General features: G+C 45.9%; 1 long non-coding RNA gene across 3 annotated transcripts in view; it reads right to left on the bottom strand.

Annotated features, from left to right (window-relative positions):
- LOC123097041 (uncharacterized) overlaps positions 1-10,898 on the bottom strand; it is a 29,613-nt gene extending 18,715 nt beyond the window's left edge. Inside the window, exons 1-6 of one of the 3 annotated variants that reach the window (XR_006446892.1) lie at positions 10,242-10,898; positions 9,373-9,584; positions 9,209-9,284; positions 8,500-9,108; positions 7,595-7,825; positions 7,223-7,288 (exon numbers count right to left, since the gene is read on the bottom strand). This is a non-coding gene — a long non-coding RNA (uncharacterized lncRNA). Of the gene's footprint in view, positions 1-5,091; positions 7,289-7,594; positions 7,826-8,499; positions 9,133-9,208; positions 9,285-9,372; positions 9,585-10,241 lie in introns of those variants that run through there. The other 2 variants (XR_006446891.1, XR_006446890.1) reach the window with 2 other exon arrangements.
- Positions 10,899-13,568: the final 2,670 nt, after the last annotated feature.

The following is a 13,568-nucleotide window of genomic DNA, read 5'->3' as shown; positions in this document are numbered from 1 at the left end:
AGATAAACAACTAAGTGATAGCGAGAAATATGACAAGAAACAATATGGCTATCACAAAGTAAAGTGCATAAGTAAAGGGTTCGGGTAAGAGATAACTGAGGCACGCGGAGACGATGATGTATCCCGAAGTTCACACCCTTGCAGATGCTAATCTCCGTTTGGAGCGGTGTGGAGGCACAATGCTCCCCAAGAAGCCACTAGGGCCACCGTAATCTCCTCACGCCCTCGCACAATGCAAGATGCCGTGATTCCACTAAGGGACCCTTGAGGGCGGTCACCGAACCTGTACAAATGGCAACCCTTGGGGGCGGTCACCGAACCCGTACACTTTGGCAACCCTTGGGGGCGGTCACCGGTACCTGTCAAATTGTTTGGGGCGATCTCCACAACCTAATTGGAGACCCCGACGCTTGCCCGGAGCTTTACACCACAATGATTGAGCTCCGAACACCACCAACCGTCTAGGGCGCCCAAGCACCCAAGAGGAACAAGCTCAAGGGCACCAAGCACCCAAGAGTAATAAGCTTCTCAACTTGTAACTTCCACGTATCACCGTGGAGAACTCAAACCGATGCACCAAATGCAATGGCAAGGGCACACGGAGTGCCCAAGTCCTTCTCTCTCAAATCCCACCAAAGCAACTAATGCTAGGGAGGAAAAAGAGAGGAAGAACAAGAAGGAGAACACCAAGAACTCCAAGATCTAGATCCAAGGGGTTCCCCTCACATAGAGGAGAAAGTGATTGGTGGAAATGTGGATCTAGATCTCCTCTCTCTTTTCCCTCAAAAACTAGCAAGAATCCATGGAGGGATTGAGAGTTAGCAAGCTCGAAGAAGGTCAACAATGGGGGAAAAACACGAGCTCAAAAGATAAGGTTCATTGGGGAAGAAGACCTCCTTATATAGTGAGGGGAACAATCCAACCGTTACCCCCACTTCAGCCCCGCAGAGAGCGGTACTACCGCTTGCCCTATAAGCGGTACTACCGCTCCCCATCGCGGTACTGCCGCTGGGCCCAGAGCGGTACTACCGTGGTGGTCAGGGCGGTACTACCGCATACGAGCGGTACAACGGCCCCCACTGCCGCGGCTAGTACCGTAAAATCCGACACGAAAAAGACCCCTCGAATCGAGGCAGTACTAGCACGAGACCGTAGCGGTACTACGGCTGGGGGCTACCAGCGGTACTACCGCTCCTGAGCGGTACTACCGCTTGTAGCACCCAAGCGGTACTACCGCTCCAGCCCGCGGTACTACCGCTGGGACCAAAACTGCCATAACTTCTGCATATGAGCTCCGAATTGAGCAAACTCAAGCTTGTTGGATAGAGGAAGACGAGTAGCATCAAAACAGCGACTGGTTATAGTAAGAAGAGGCAGTGGAGGTATGCCAACAAATAGAGGAGTGAAACCTCCAACCGAGAAGAACCGGCATAACCTCCAACATCAAAAACATCATAGAAGATGTGAGTGAACTCCGTTTTCGATGAACTCGAGCTTGTCATCAAGATGACCATAAGCTCCAAAACTCACAAAGAGAGGAACCAAACAAAAACCAAGAAAGATGATGCAAGGATGCAATGGTTTGAGCTCTCTACGAATGATACGATCAAGCTACTCATCGAGAGCCCCCCTTGATAGTACGGCAATCGATCCTATAACCCGGTCTCCCAACTACCATCATGAGACTGGTAAAATAGAAAACCTATCAAGGGCAAACCTTTGCCTTGCACATGGTCCACTTGAGCTAGATGATGACGATCTTGACTCCCTCAAGTTGGACCACCTTTCTAGGTTGCGTTGGCTCGATGAAGACTAGTTGATTGCTCCCCCATACTCCATTATGGGTGAGCCACTCTTCGGCACATCTTCACAAGTCCATTATCACCACAATGGATGGCAAGCTTCAAGCATTTGATCTCTTCATGATGCTTCACTTGAACTTGCACACCGCAACATCTTCATAAGTCCATTGTCACCACAATGGACGGCAAGCTTCAAGCATTTGATCTCTTCACGATGCTTCACTTGAACTTGCACACCGCAACCTAACCCCACAAAGAACTCTCACGAAGATCATGGGTTAGTACACAAAGCGTAATTGACAATGCTTACCACACCATGGGATCGCTTGATCCCTCTCGGTACATCTTCTACGCTTTGTGAGTTGATCAAGTTGATTCACTCTCGACTTAGTCTTGATCAACCATGAATCTTTCCAACTCTTTTTATTTGGATGATGTCTTGAAGGTAAACATGAATGATCACACAATCTTCTTCTTCAAGACATGCTTGCAATAAGCTCAACTCCCACATGACCAATCTTTGGATAATTCCTTAATAACACCTTGGTCACCACATAAACTCCTTGAAACCAACACATTGACTTCAAGAAATGCCTATGGACAAATCCTTCAAATATAACTCAAGGCAACCATTAGTCCATAGAGATTGTCATCAATTACCAAAACCAAACATGGGGGCACCGCATGTTCTTTCAAGCTATTGATCCATCCAGTCCAACGGGAGTCAAAACCCTTGCATTGTAAAATTCTGAGAATAACTTCATGCTCAATTGTGTCGAAGCCCTTCGTGAAATCCAGCTTAAGGAGGACGATGGGCCGCTTCGAGGCCTTGCATTGGTGTATATACTCAAAACACCAGGCCAGGCAATCTTGAATAGAACGACACCGAAGAAAACCATATTGATTGCGGTGGATGCATCTAAGGATCACTTTCTGAAGGCGGTTAGCAAGCAGCTTAGTTAAAAACTTCAAGCACGTGTTGGTCAACGAGATGGGCCGAAAGTCTCCGACAACTTCAGGGCTCAGCTTTTTGGGGATCAGAGTAATTAATGAAGTGTTAAGACATTCCAGATTGCATCTGCCCTCATAGAACTCCTTCACAAGTTGCATGAAATCCTCCTTTAGGATTGGCTAACACTTCTTTAAGAACAGGCCAGAAAAACCATCGGGACCAGGAGCACGATCCGTTGGCATGTTCTTAATGACAGATTCAACCTCGGAATCAGTGAAAGGCTGGGATAAATCCTCAAGGCCATCAACACGCGCAATTAAGGTGTCCAAATCAAAACCCATGCGGATTCCTTTTGCATTGCCCATACGCTGATTAAAATCAGACCAAAACATGCCAGCTAGTTGTTGGTGATCCGAGACCACATCACCTACTGCATTCTTAATTGAAGAAATTGTGTTTCTCCGAAACCTTTCAGTGGCCATGGCATGGAAAAATTTCGAATTTTCCTCACCAACTTTAATGCTTCGTATAGTACAACGTTGCTTCCAATATACAAATTGCCAATGTAAGATATCCTCCAGATGCAATTTCACAATTCGCCTAAAATTAAACTCCGGCCTAGTCAAAGGCCTAATCTCCTCCAGTCCATCAAAGTATAGAATCACTTTGTTGCAGTCTGAAATGAGCGCGTTAACTGTGGACAGATTGAGGTGCCATTTCTTGAGGGCATATTGAAGTGCCTTGAATTTAGAGGAAATAGTTAAGGCAGCCGAGGATCTGGCCACAGACTTGTTCCAAACTTGAGCAACACAATCGTAAAAGCCAGGCAAATCAATCCAATAATTTTCAAAGCGGAAGACTTTAGCCTTAGGAATAGCAGTAGCAATTGAGACCACGCACGGGACATGATCAGAGGCCGTGCGTGCAAGCGGCAATACTAGCGTGTTGGGATGATCCGAAGTCCATGCAACAGAAGTAAAAAACCAGTCAATCTGTTCAAGTAAAGGTTCAGTTTGCATATTTGACCAAGTGAATTGCCGTCCCTTAATTGGTAGTTCAACAAGACCCAAATGGCCAATCACTTCATTAAACAGAAAGATGTCGCTGACATTACCCCCAGGTAGGTTACGATTTTCCAACGACCGCATAAAATTGAAATCGCCCAAAAGCAGCCAATTATCATCACAGTTGATGTCAAGGTTGTATGACCATTGCACAAAATCATCGCGGGCCGGACCCTGGCAAGGGCCATAAACTGACACTAGGGTCCAAACTTCAGAAGTATGCTTAGAGTGGAATTCCAGAATAATACCATAAGGCCATGCCTCAATTAATTTACCCTCAAAGAAAGAGGAGTTCCAAATGATGACCATACCAGCCGAGGCACCCACCGAAGGCACATACGAAAAATTATCAAAGCGTCGTGGACAAAACTTCCTAATAAACCTGTGATCAATATGCATACACTTCGTTTCTTGGAGACAGACCACAGAGCAGCCACTTTCATCAATCTTTTGTTTAACCGCTAATTGCCGTGCTTCAGAATTAAGACCACGCACGTTCCAACATAAAACCTTCCAGTCTTTAAACCCGGACTGATTCATTACAAACCATAATAGAAAGCAACAAAAGTAGATCACGCAATGACCTACACCGACCAGCTAAGCATAGCCATGGGAGAGAGAACCCAAAATGAAAACATAAAGAAAGATAGATGACGTTTAAAGCGGTACGGCATGTAAAGCTGTCCGATGCAACTAATCATCAGAACGGCCTCCAGCATAATACAAACACCAGAAACTACTTGCAACTCCTGGACAGAGGACAGGGGGTTAATAAGTCGAGCGGGGTCATATTTCAGGGCCCAATGTGTGGTAGTAGTTGTTCAGGGCCCAATGCGGGGTCATATTCCTGAGAACGGTTTCAATGAGACAACCCAGCATGTACTCCTACATGACCTCTCACTGCTACCTTTACCAAATCATGTTCACACACTTAGCTCACACACGGTAGGACATGTTCATCACCATTCCAATTCATCCCCGATGAACCAGACCTGACTCAACTCTTAAGCAGTAGCAGGCATGACAAACAAGCATGAATGAGTAGGCACATCAGGGCTCAAACAACTCCTACTCATGCTAGTGGGTTTCATCTATTTACTGTGGCAATGACAGGTCATGCAGAGGAAAGGGGTTCAACTACCGCAGCATATAACAGTTGAATCGTTGTTGTCCTAATGCAGTAAAAGAGAGCAGGAGCGAGAGAGTGGGATTGTATCGGAATGAACAAGGGGGTTTTGCTTGACTGGCACTTCTGAAGATAGTATAATTCTTCATCGGTGTCATCGATCTCATCGTCGGAACCACGTCTACTGAGAGGGGACAAACACCGGCAAACAAGAGGGAACACAATCAATGCAATGCAACAATATGATGCATGAATGTGACATGGCAATATGCTGTGATTTGAGCTAATGCAGCTAGCAACGATTTAAATGGAGTTGGTTTGAACACTAGATTCAAATTCAAACTCCACATAAGACATTTCAAATGCCATTAGTTCAAATTGTCTTATACAGGAACTTTAAGTTGTTCAAAAATGCATGAAAATGCTATAAACAAATTCTTTGGATTTTTCTAATAATTTTTCATATATAAATTATTTCATTTGGAGCTTCAGATTATTTTCTATGATTTTTAGAAGTTTAGGACATTTTCTGAAATTTCCTGAATTATTTTAAATCCAGAAAATCATTTACAGCATCAGCACTGTATCATGCTTGTGTCAGCAAGTCAACAGCGCTGACCAGGTCAAGCCTGACCAGTGGGGCCCACTGGCCAGTGACCCAGAGCTGCCTAGAGTAACAGACAGGTGGGGTCGGGTCAACGACCACGTCAGCGTAGTCAAAACTCACACATGGGCCCGCTGTTATTAGATTAAACTTAATCTTATTAAGTTAGCCGGTTAGTTAGGCGGTGGGGCCCGGCTGTCAGTTTCAGTGGAGGATTAATTAGTGGCGCAAATAGCCACTAATGGCGGCCACATCGGCGGTCACCGGAGCCTGGCCCACGGTGACCAAATCGACGGCGGCGCGGCTCGGATTTGAGCTACGGGCGGTGGTTTGGCGCGCTGAGGGCGTCGGGGAGGAGCTCTTGCTCGTCCGCATCCAAGGACCGGACGGGAGGCCGCAGGGTGGCCGGGAGCAGCGCCGGCGGCGAGCGAGGCGGCGGCCGGAGTACGGCCAACAACGGTTTGGGCGATGCGGGGCACGGGAGGAGTCGTGGATGGTCGTGTTCGACTCGCGGGAGTGCGGTGAGTTCAGTGGTGAGCTCGGACGCGTGCTTGCACGGCCGTAACCGCGGTGGCGACATGGCCGACGGCGAGGAGCTATCGGCTCCGATGGCCACGGTGGTTAGAGGACGCGGACGAGTGCGGGGAGAGAGGGGAAAGGGGCAGAGGCTCACAGCGAATCCATCAGAGGCAACGGCGGGATCGGGGAGGGTCTGGAGCTCGCGAATCCACGGTGAGGTTGCCGGCGGTCAGAGGTTGAAGATGAGGTCGGGGACGACGCTGCAGGGCGCTTCCGCTCGCGTGGCTTGGCTGAGACGGTGTAGAGGTCGACGGCGAAGCTTCTTGGCGTGTTGGGGAGGCGTGTGGAGGCCGGTGGCCGTGGTAGTGCTCGTCGGCGCGCTACGAGGCGCTCGGTGGCTGCGCGCGCGAACACTAGGGAGAGAGGGAGGAACCAGAGAGAGGGGAAGAGGCAGAGGGGTTCGTGGCAGCTCCGCGTCGCGACTAGAGAGCTGGGGAGGCAGGCAAGCTGCTGCCGGCGTGGCGCGCTCGCGCGGGGGCGTGCTCCGCTTCTCCTCTGCCTTCTGGCAAGAGGAGGGAGATGACTGGCAGCGGTGGCAGGCCGGGGTGCACAGTGTTGGGCCAAAAGTGCCAGGTAAGTTCAGGTGGCTTCTCTCTCCTTCTAATTTCTACTTTTGTTCTGTTTTCTAATTTGCAAATTTGTTTTTGATTTAGCAACAACACCAAATCACTTCTATAAATCCTGAAATTAATTATGGGCAATTACTGAATTATCTCACGGGCCCTTAGCTATTTTTAGAATTGTTGGAGCATTTAGTAATATTTATAGCAATTAAATGCCCCAATTCAAATACTTTATGACTTAAATTCAGTGCCCAAATTGTTCCTTAAAAATGTTCATTATTTTTTGTTTGGATCAAATCCCTTGCCAAAAATACCAAAAATCAATAAGGATCATTTTGGTTTCATTGAATGCAATTTTTAGTTGAACCTAGTTTGATTCAAGTGATGCTAGGGTTTGAACATCCCCATTTCAAGATTAATTGAAATTGAAAATGATGCATGGATGCAATGCCACTAATTACAAGCAGAAATCTAGGGTTGTGACATGCAGGGCATTTTTCATCACAAGAACTATGTTTAGGTTGGTACGCACCACTAAGCCAACAATAGGATTGCAGATCTACATGAATGAAGGCAGAGCATGTGAAAGTCCAAGAGTCTGCACAAATATGGCAAAGGTGAGATAGTCAGTGTGCAGTAATATGTAGTAGCATTTGTAGTATCGGCAACTCTAGTATAAATTCCATGACTTTCTTGGTAGAAATAACTCCATCAGTAAGTTGTTACTAAATTTAACAGTACTCTTTTTTTGTTATCTAGCAACAGCAAATGTTTTGATTTGAAGAGTGATGCATGGCAGGAGAGAGCACTTGAACTGATAATTAACTTTTATTCGTACTGATCAATGTTTTTAATTCAAACCATTTTTTCCTTTCTTGCAGAAACATCAAACTATCATGTGCACCTTCTTTTAAGAAGTTGCAATCATATCATCATAGACAGACGAACTTGCAGCTGCTGCTATGTGTACGGATTGCATGTTTTGGTTGTCCTCCTTGCCTGCATCGTGTACTTCATCCTTAGCCTGCTTGGTATCCTTCGTGCTAGTGATCAGCGTCGTCATCCTGGGCTTGCACATTGGAGGCATTATTCCCCAAGGTGCCGCATCCATACTCGCTGTGATAATGTGTTTGTACTGCCAAAACAAATATGTGAGAGCACAAAATATACATTTTCAAATACTATTTGGTGCTAACAGGAATAGAAACAAACACTAAAGAGCATGAAACAACCAAATTATCTCTCTCATATTAATTTTTGTCCATGGATCCAGGTGCTGTAGCATGTGAAGTGTATTTTCATGTAAACCTGAGCACAAAAAGAACAATGGCAGATGCATCCAACTTCCTACTTCTGAACTCCCTTTTTGTTGTTGCCATATTTTCATTTTGAACTTGTCGTGGTTTATTTTTTGAACTTGCCTGGCAGTAATGCAAGAACTTTCCCTGTACAAGAATTTTTGTCTATACTTGTCCATCAACCAAAACGGACAGTAGGGTGGAGAGAGCATTACAGGCAGTAAACATAATTAATTTTTGTCTAGTTTTAGGTTGCATCTGAGGCAAATGAATCATACAAAATACTGATAGAAAATCATACTTTTTTCTCACGAAACCAAACTTCTAAACTTTCCTACAGTAATTCTTTGAACTTACACACGCAGCTGAATTGAACTTTTCAACATTGCTAATTGATATGTACTGAGGAACTGATGTAGGTCTTCTACTTGCTATTCTAAGGTCCAAACTGATGTAGCTCCTTTTGTCGAACTTCTACTTACTATTCCAAGGTCTTTTAATGAAGACTTACCGAAGAAAACAGAGATGCGGTGGTGTGGCACACCGTGCAGCATGGCGTCCTCGCCGGAGAAGCAACACTGCAGCGTGCGAGCACCCGCCTGAGCAGGCCACGCCTCGATCCCTAGTCGCCACTGTGGTTGGTGGCCATGGCGGCTAGTGCAGGACGGTAGTCACGGCGGCGCGTGGGGGGGCGTGGTTGCGGCGTCTTGTGCACCGGCATGTCGTGGCAATCTCATATGTGTTTGTGTAAGTACTTTGTGTTAGGCCATTCTGAAAATTGTGTAGATAAAATGAAATTGGTAAGAAATACACCATGTTGTAAGCTGTTGATTACAACTTTACAAGTATATGGGGCTGAAACATGGTGAAAACATCTGTTCCATATCTTTATTGATAATATGGTGCAGTACTAAATTGTCATCATAAGGAACTAGTATGTCTCATTTCCCACTTGAAATTATGTATGAGATGTACTGTTTGATGAATAGAATCAGTACGTGATAACTTTCCTGTTTAGTTCAAAAGTCCAATTCAGAACGTGGAATTCCCCATAATTTGTGCAAGAGTTACTGAAACTCATGTTCCAGCCAAGCCAAAGGAGGATTTAAACAGCAGGTTCCTGCCCAAATAATGAATGGAACAACTGCACCATATTCATTCATCTGTAGCAGCTTCTGTATGATATCAATCAGAACAAGGGAGAGAAAATCAACACGTACTATTCTACTTTGATGGAGAGGGGGCTATACCGAAGAACTTTCGACAAAATGCAGTTACTTGTAACTGTTAATCTTTCTGAAAGAAATGGTATTAGCACCATAAACCTTTGAATTTCTGAAAATGATTAATCTTCAGCTAACCGCAAAATGACAAGTGAACTTACAGGGGTAGGCACCATCTGATTCAGCTGTTTGCCAACTTCACCATCTATTTATTGAGAATCATCAACAAGATCGACTGTCGTGTCTGATCCATATGGGTATACTCCTGGGCTTCAACTTGAACTGAATTTTTATTTGAGATTTTACTTGAACTTGCTTTATTTTACTCCTGTTGTTCGGAGCTACGGTAGAATTGATCGGACAGTGCACGAAACTGAAAATACAGAGAAAACTAATTAGTTGGAGGAAACATCTCTCTTCATTCATTTATGTTATATTTAATCGTACCCATTAGCAAAGCGCTCCAGTAAGTGAAACAAATGGCAAAAAAGCTTGCTGTCCTTTACTAGATTCGAACTTTTTAGCTTTCAAGAACCATGACCAGTTTCAAACATGCAGTTTCTAAGACCTTTACTAGTTCAGCTCAAGTCCACCTTGAGTAATTTTTGTTTGAGTTGATCTCTTGCAGGTCGACTAGTCCAGCGAGGAGAAGCAGTGGGAGGTGTGCCACAGCAAAGCCACGACCAACGCCGAAAAGTAAGCTCAATAGTCACTATGATCATCCAATAAGTACAACTGAATATTTGTGATGCTTCAATACACACAGAACGCACACACTTATGTTCAGAGAACCAACCTATGTAAGTTCAGAGAATAAATGCATTTAAGCTTAAAGACCAAATGCGTTTAGGTTCAGAGAACAAAACAATCTTCAGTGTGATTTTCTGTGTACGCATAATCGCAGAAGCAACATAGTTGGACTGAATCTCTAAGAGTTCTAGAACTTCCGGAAAAATGTGCAGGGGGAGGTTATGTTGCTACTAGCTAGTAAAATCAATGGCAGAGGATGAACACAGGACAAGCACCATACCGGGATGGCGACGAGGAAGATGCCGACGTTAACATCTCCTTTCCTTCTCTATATAAGGTCTTTGAACCTCGTACATGGGCGGGGTTGTACTCCACGCGAGGCGGCGGGGGTTGGCGACTCTGCGTAGTCTGGAGCGAGCTTGGAGCAGGGAGGAGGCGCTCGCCATGGCTAGGAGAAGTCAGGAGGAAGAAGAATGGGCGGCGTCACGATGGGGTAGGTGGAGAACTGGGGTTTGGCGCGCTGGGGATGGGGGAGGGGCGGCGGCCGCTGCCATGGGAGAAGGTGGGGCATGGGGTGCCGGACGGAGCTGGGGGGAAGGTGGGGCGTGGGGCGCTGGCCGGAACCAGGGGACAAGGTCAGGCGCGGGACGACGGCCGGAGCCAGGAAGAAGGTGAGACGCGGGGCGGCGGCCGGAGCCAGGGAAGAAGGAGGGCGCGGAGCGGCGGCCGAAGCCAGGGAGAAGGTGAGGCACGGGGCGGCGGCCAGAACCAGGGAAGAAGATGGGGGCGCGGAGCAGCGGCCGGAGCCAGGGGAGAAAGTGGGGCGCGGGGCGGCGGCCGGAGCCATGGGAGAGGAGGTTGGCGGTGGAGCGGCCACACGGGAGAGATAATGTCCCTTTTGTTTTGTTTTCTAAACAGTAACGATACCGGTTCAGAAAAAAGGATCGGCCTCTATATATATATAGTTCTGTTACTTGTAACAAAATAGTCATCTCCTCTATATATAGTGCAGCGAGAGTATGAAGAGTGCAAACCCTAGCAAACAACCGCTGAGGCTCCAGCTTATATAGTATTCGTGTATACTACTAATATATAGTGGAGTGGTTTTCTTTTTCTTTCCGTAACAATCGTTTTAAATTGTGTAAGTACGAAACGAAACTCTTTATTTAACGTACCATGAAGAAAACTACTTACGATCAACTAACGATCCACGCGTCCTGGTCGCACTTGCTGTCCTTCACGTGCAGTACACTACCCTCTGTTAAGTGAACAACCACACATGCGCCAAATTATCGGAAACGTGTGAGAGTGTGTACAAATAAATAATTTTAATTTCAATGATCGCAAAGGTTTGAGAGTATTTACAGTTTGCCCTCTCTCAATAATTATAGTTTGTTGTGTTCGGCCTAAGTCAACCTTTACAAAGTTTGACTTCAGTCAAATATAATATGCAGAGTAAATAAAAATGGAGGGCTACTATGTCCATCTGGGTTTTTAGTCCACACCATTTTTTTAATCAAAGTCTGACCACATATTTAGTTAATAGTTGGACAAATAAAATTAAAGGAGAGCTGAAGACAATGTTGTGAGAAGGCTTAGAAATCAATACAAAACTTTTGCCCTTAGTACCAACGTCGATCCTTCTTCGAGGAAACATTTGGTTCATAGCCAATTGTGTGATAAAATTGCACCAGCTGAAAGACGACTGCGTCTCCGACGCAACCAATGTGAACTGATGAAGAATATCATCTTTGTCGGTAACAAGCAAAGAGCACTGATGGAAGACAGCTTGTTTTTCGTTGAAAATCGATCAGCTTCACCAGCCGATGCAACCATGAGACACAACCATGAGCATCGTTAGGTCATCGTGGTGATGCATCATCCATTTTGGCATCAAGTTTGGGTGAGGCACCAATGAAGTTCGACAAATCCTCACCGTGGTCTGTTTCTTCTCGGTAATCAAGCTCGAGGAAGGAAGAACCACGTGGCAGAGGACAGTGAGGCGGAACAACAATGGCCATCCAATTTCGTGCAGTTCTACTATAATTGAGGAAGACATGTCCGGGTATGGAGATACGCATTGTTGTTTGCAAAAATATGAAAATGGAATATAGTGTTGTTACTTTGTTTTGGCAGTGGTACAAGATTAACAACGACATCTCAATTGTCAATAAGAATTTTATGAAAAGTACACCAAAAACAGAAGCATCATGATTATTTTGATGAGAACTAAACCAGGATACCCGAGAAAAAAAGCAGGACAGAAGAATTTACTTAAAAGGGACGTCACTTTACCATGGGCATTGCTTCATTTAACCCGTGATAGTATTAGATTAGCAGTAGCAATAGGAGCATATGGACAATGACCGCACAACCACCATGTACATTTTGTCGAAAAAACATGTATACCTCCACCGAGGCATAAACCAGGACAACTTTTCGAGTGGCCTTTCTTCTATAATAGTGAAAAATAGGTGATGTTGGACCAGCCGACGAACCCTAGCTACTCCCTCTGTCCCAAAATGTAAGACGTTTTTTGACACTATCATAGTATCAAAAAACATCTTACATTTCGGGACGGATGGAGTACTGTACATGGGGAGCTGGGGAGTAGTGGCATAGAAGAAAACCCGCATGCAGCGACCTAGGGAGTTGGACCAGTACAATGAAGCATGAAAACCAAAAGAAGTTATACCTCATGTGGGCGAGATATCGCTTAGGCGGGCGGGCGGGATCCGCCCACACGACGGCAGCGAACAAGGGCGCAGTCCTCTGCACCAGCGTTGGCTCAGAGAGGACGGTGCACATTGGCTTCCTCCATCGCCGACGGCGACAACGTCAACGCTGCACCTCCTCACCTCCCGCAGCGGACGGGATTTGGCCGGATCTGTGACCACCGGTGAGGAGAGAGATAGAGTGGACATTGTCATCTGGTTAAATATGGAGAGGGTGAGAGAGCGAGACGCGAGAAACCCTATCAAACAAGAGGCTATATATACAATGGAGTAAAAAAATCTCTCCATAGCTGTGGTTTTAAATAGAATACGCGCGTTCCCGGAAAAAAGAAACGAAAACTGGCGGACAATTTTTTTAATGTACCAAGAAAGAAAACTCGATCAAAAACACGCCCCCGCTTCCAGGTCGCTGTTTGTATCGCTCACGTGTGGTCCCCGACCCTCCATTACTAAGTGAACAAACTAAAGGGTCAAATCATTACGTATGTACGTAAGCTGCCTCTTCGTGTACAAATGCGCTCCATCGTGTACTCGCGGGTATCTCGGAGGCAGAGTGAGTGCGTGTACATTTCTTCTTGTACGTCGTACTCCATTTATCTCACTTCATATTGTTTCCCACTCCTATGATATTCCTATCGTAGGAACAAAATGAGGCGGTACTAAGTTTGTGTGTGTAGGGAGAACAAGACATCGATGGTGTGTACGAGTAGTCGCGAGAGTCGTCGCACACACACATAGACATAGACATGCATATCTATCGGCGTCCTGGGAACAGGGGTACCCAGACTTGCCTGCCTGCGGCCCAGGGCGTGGCTCATCCAGCAGCCTGGTACGGCCCATCTTCATCAACAACCACTCAAGACCCTCGCGAG

Source organism: Triticum aestivum, chromosome 4D (genome assembly GCF_018294505.1).
Source record: "Triticum aestivum cultivar Chinese Spring chromosome 4D, IWGSC CS RefSeq v2.1, whole genome shotgun sequence".
Classification (NCBI taxonomy): Eukaryota; Viridiplantae; Streptophyta; class Magnoliopsida; order Poales; family Poaceae; genus Triticum; species Triticum aestivum.
Note: the sequence above shows the minus strand (reverse complement) of the source record. Positions and strands in the feature narration are given on the sequence as shown.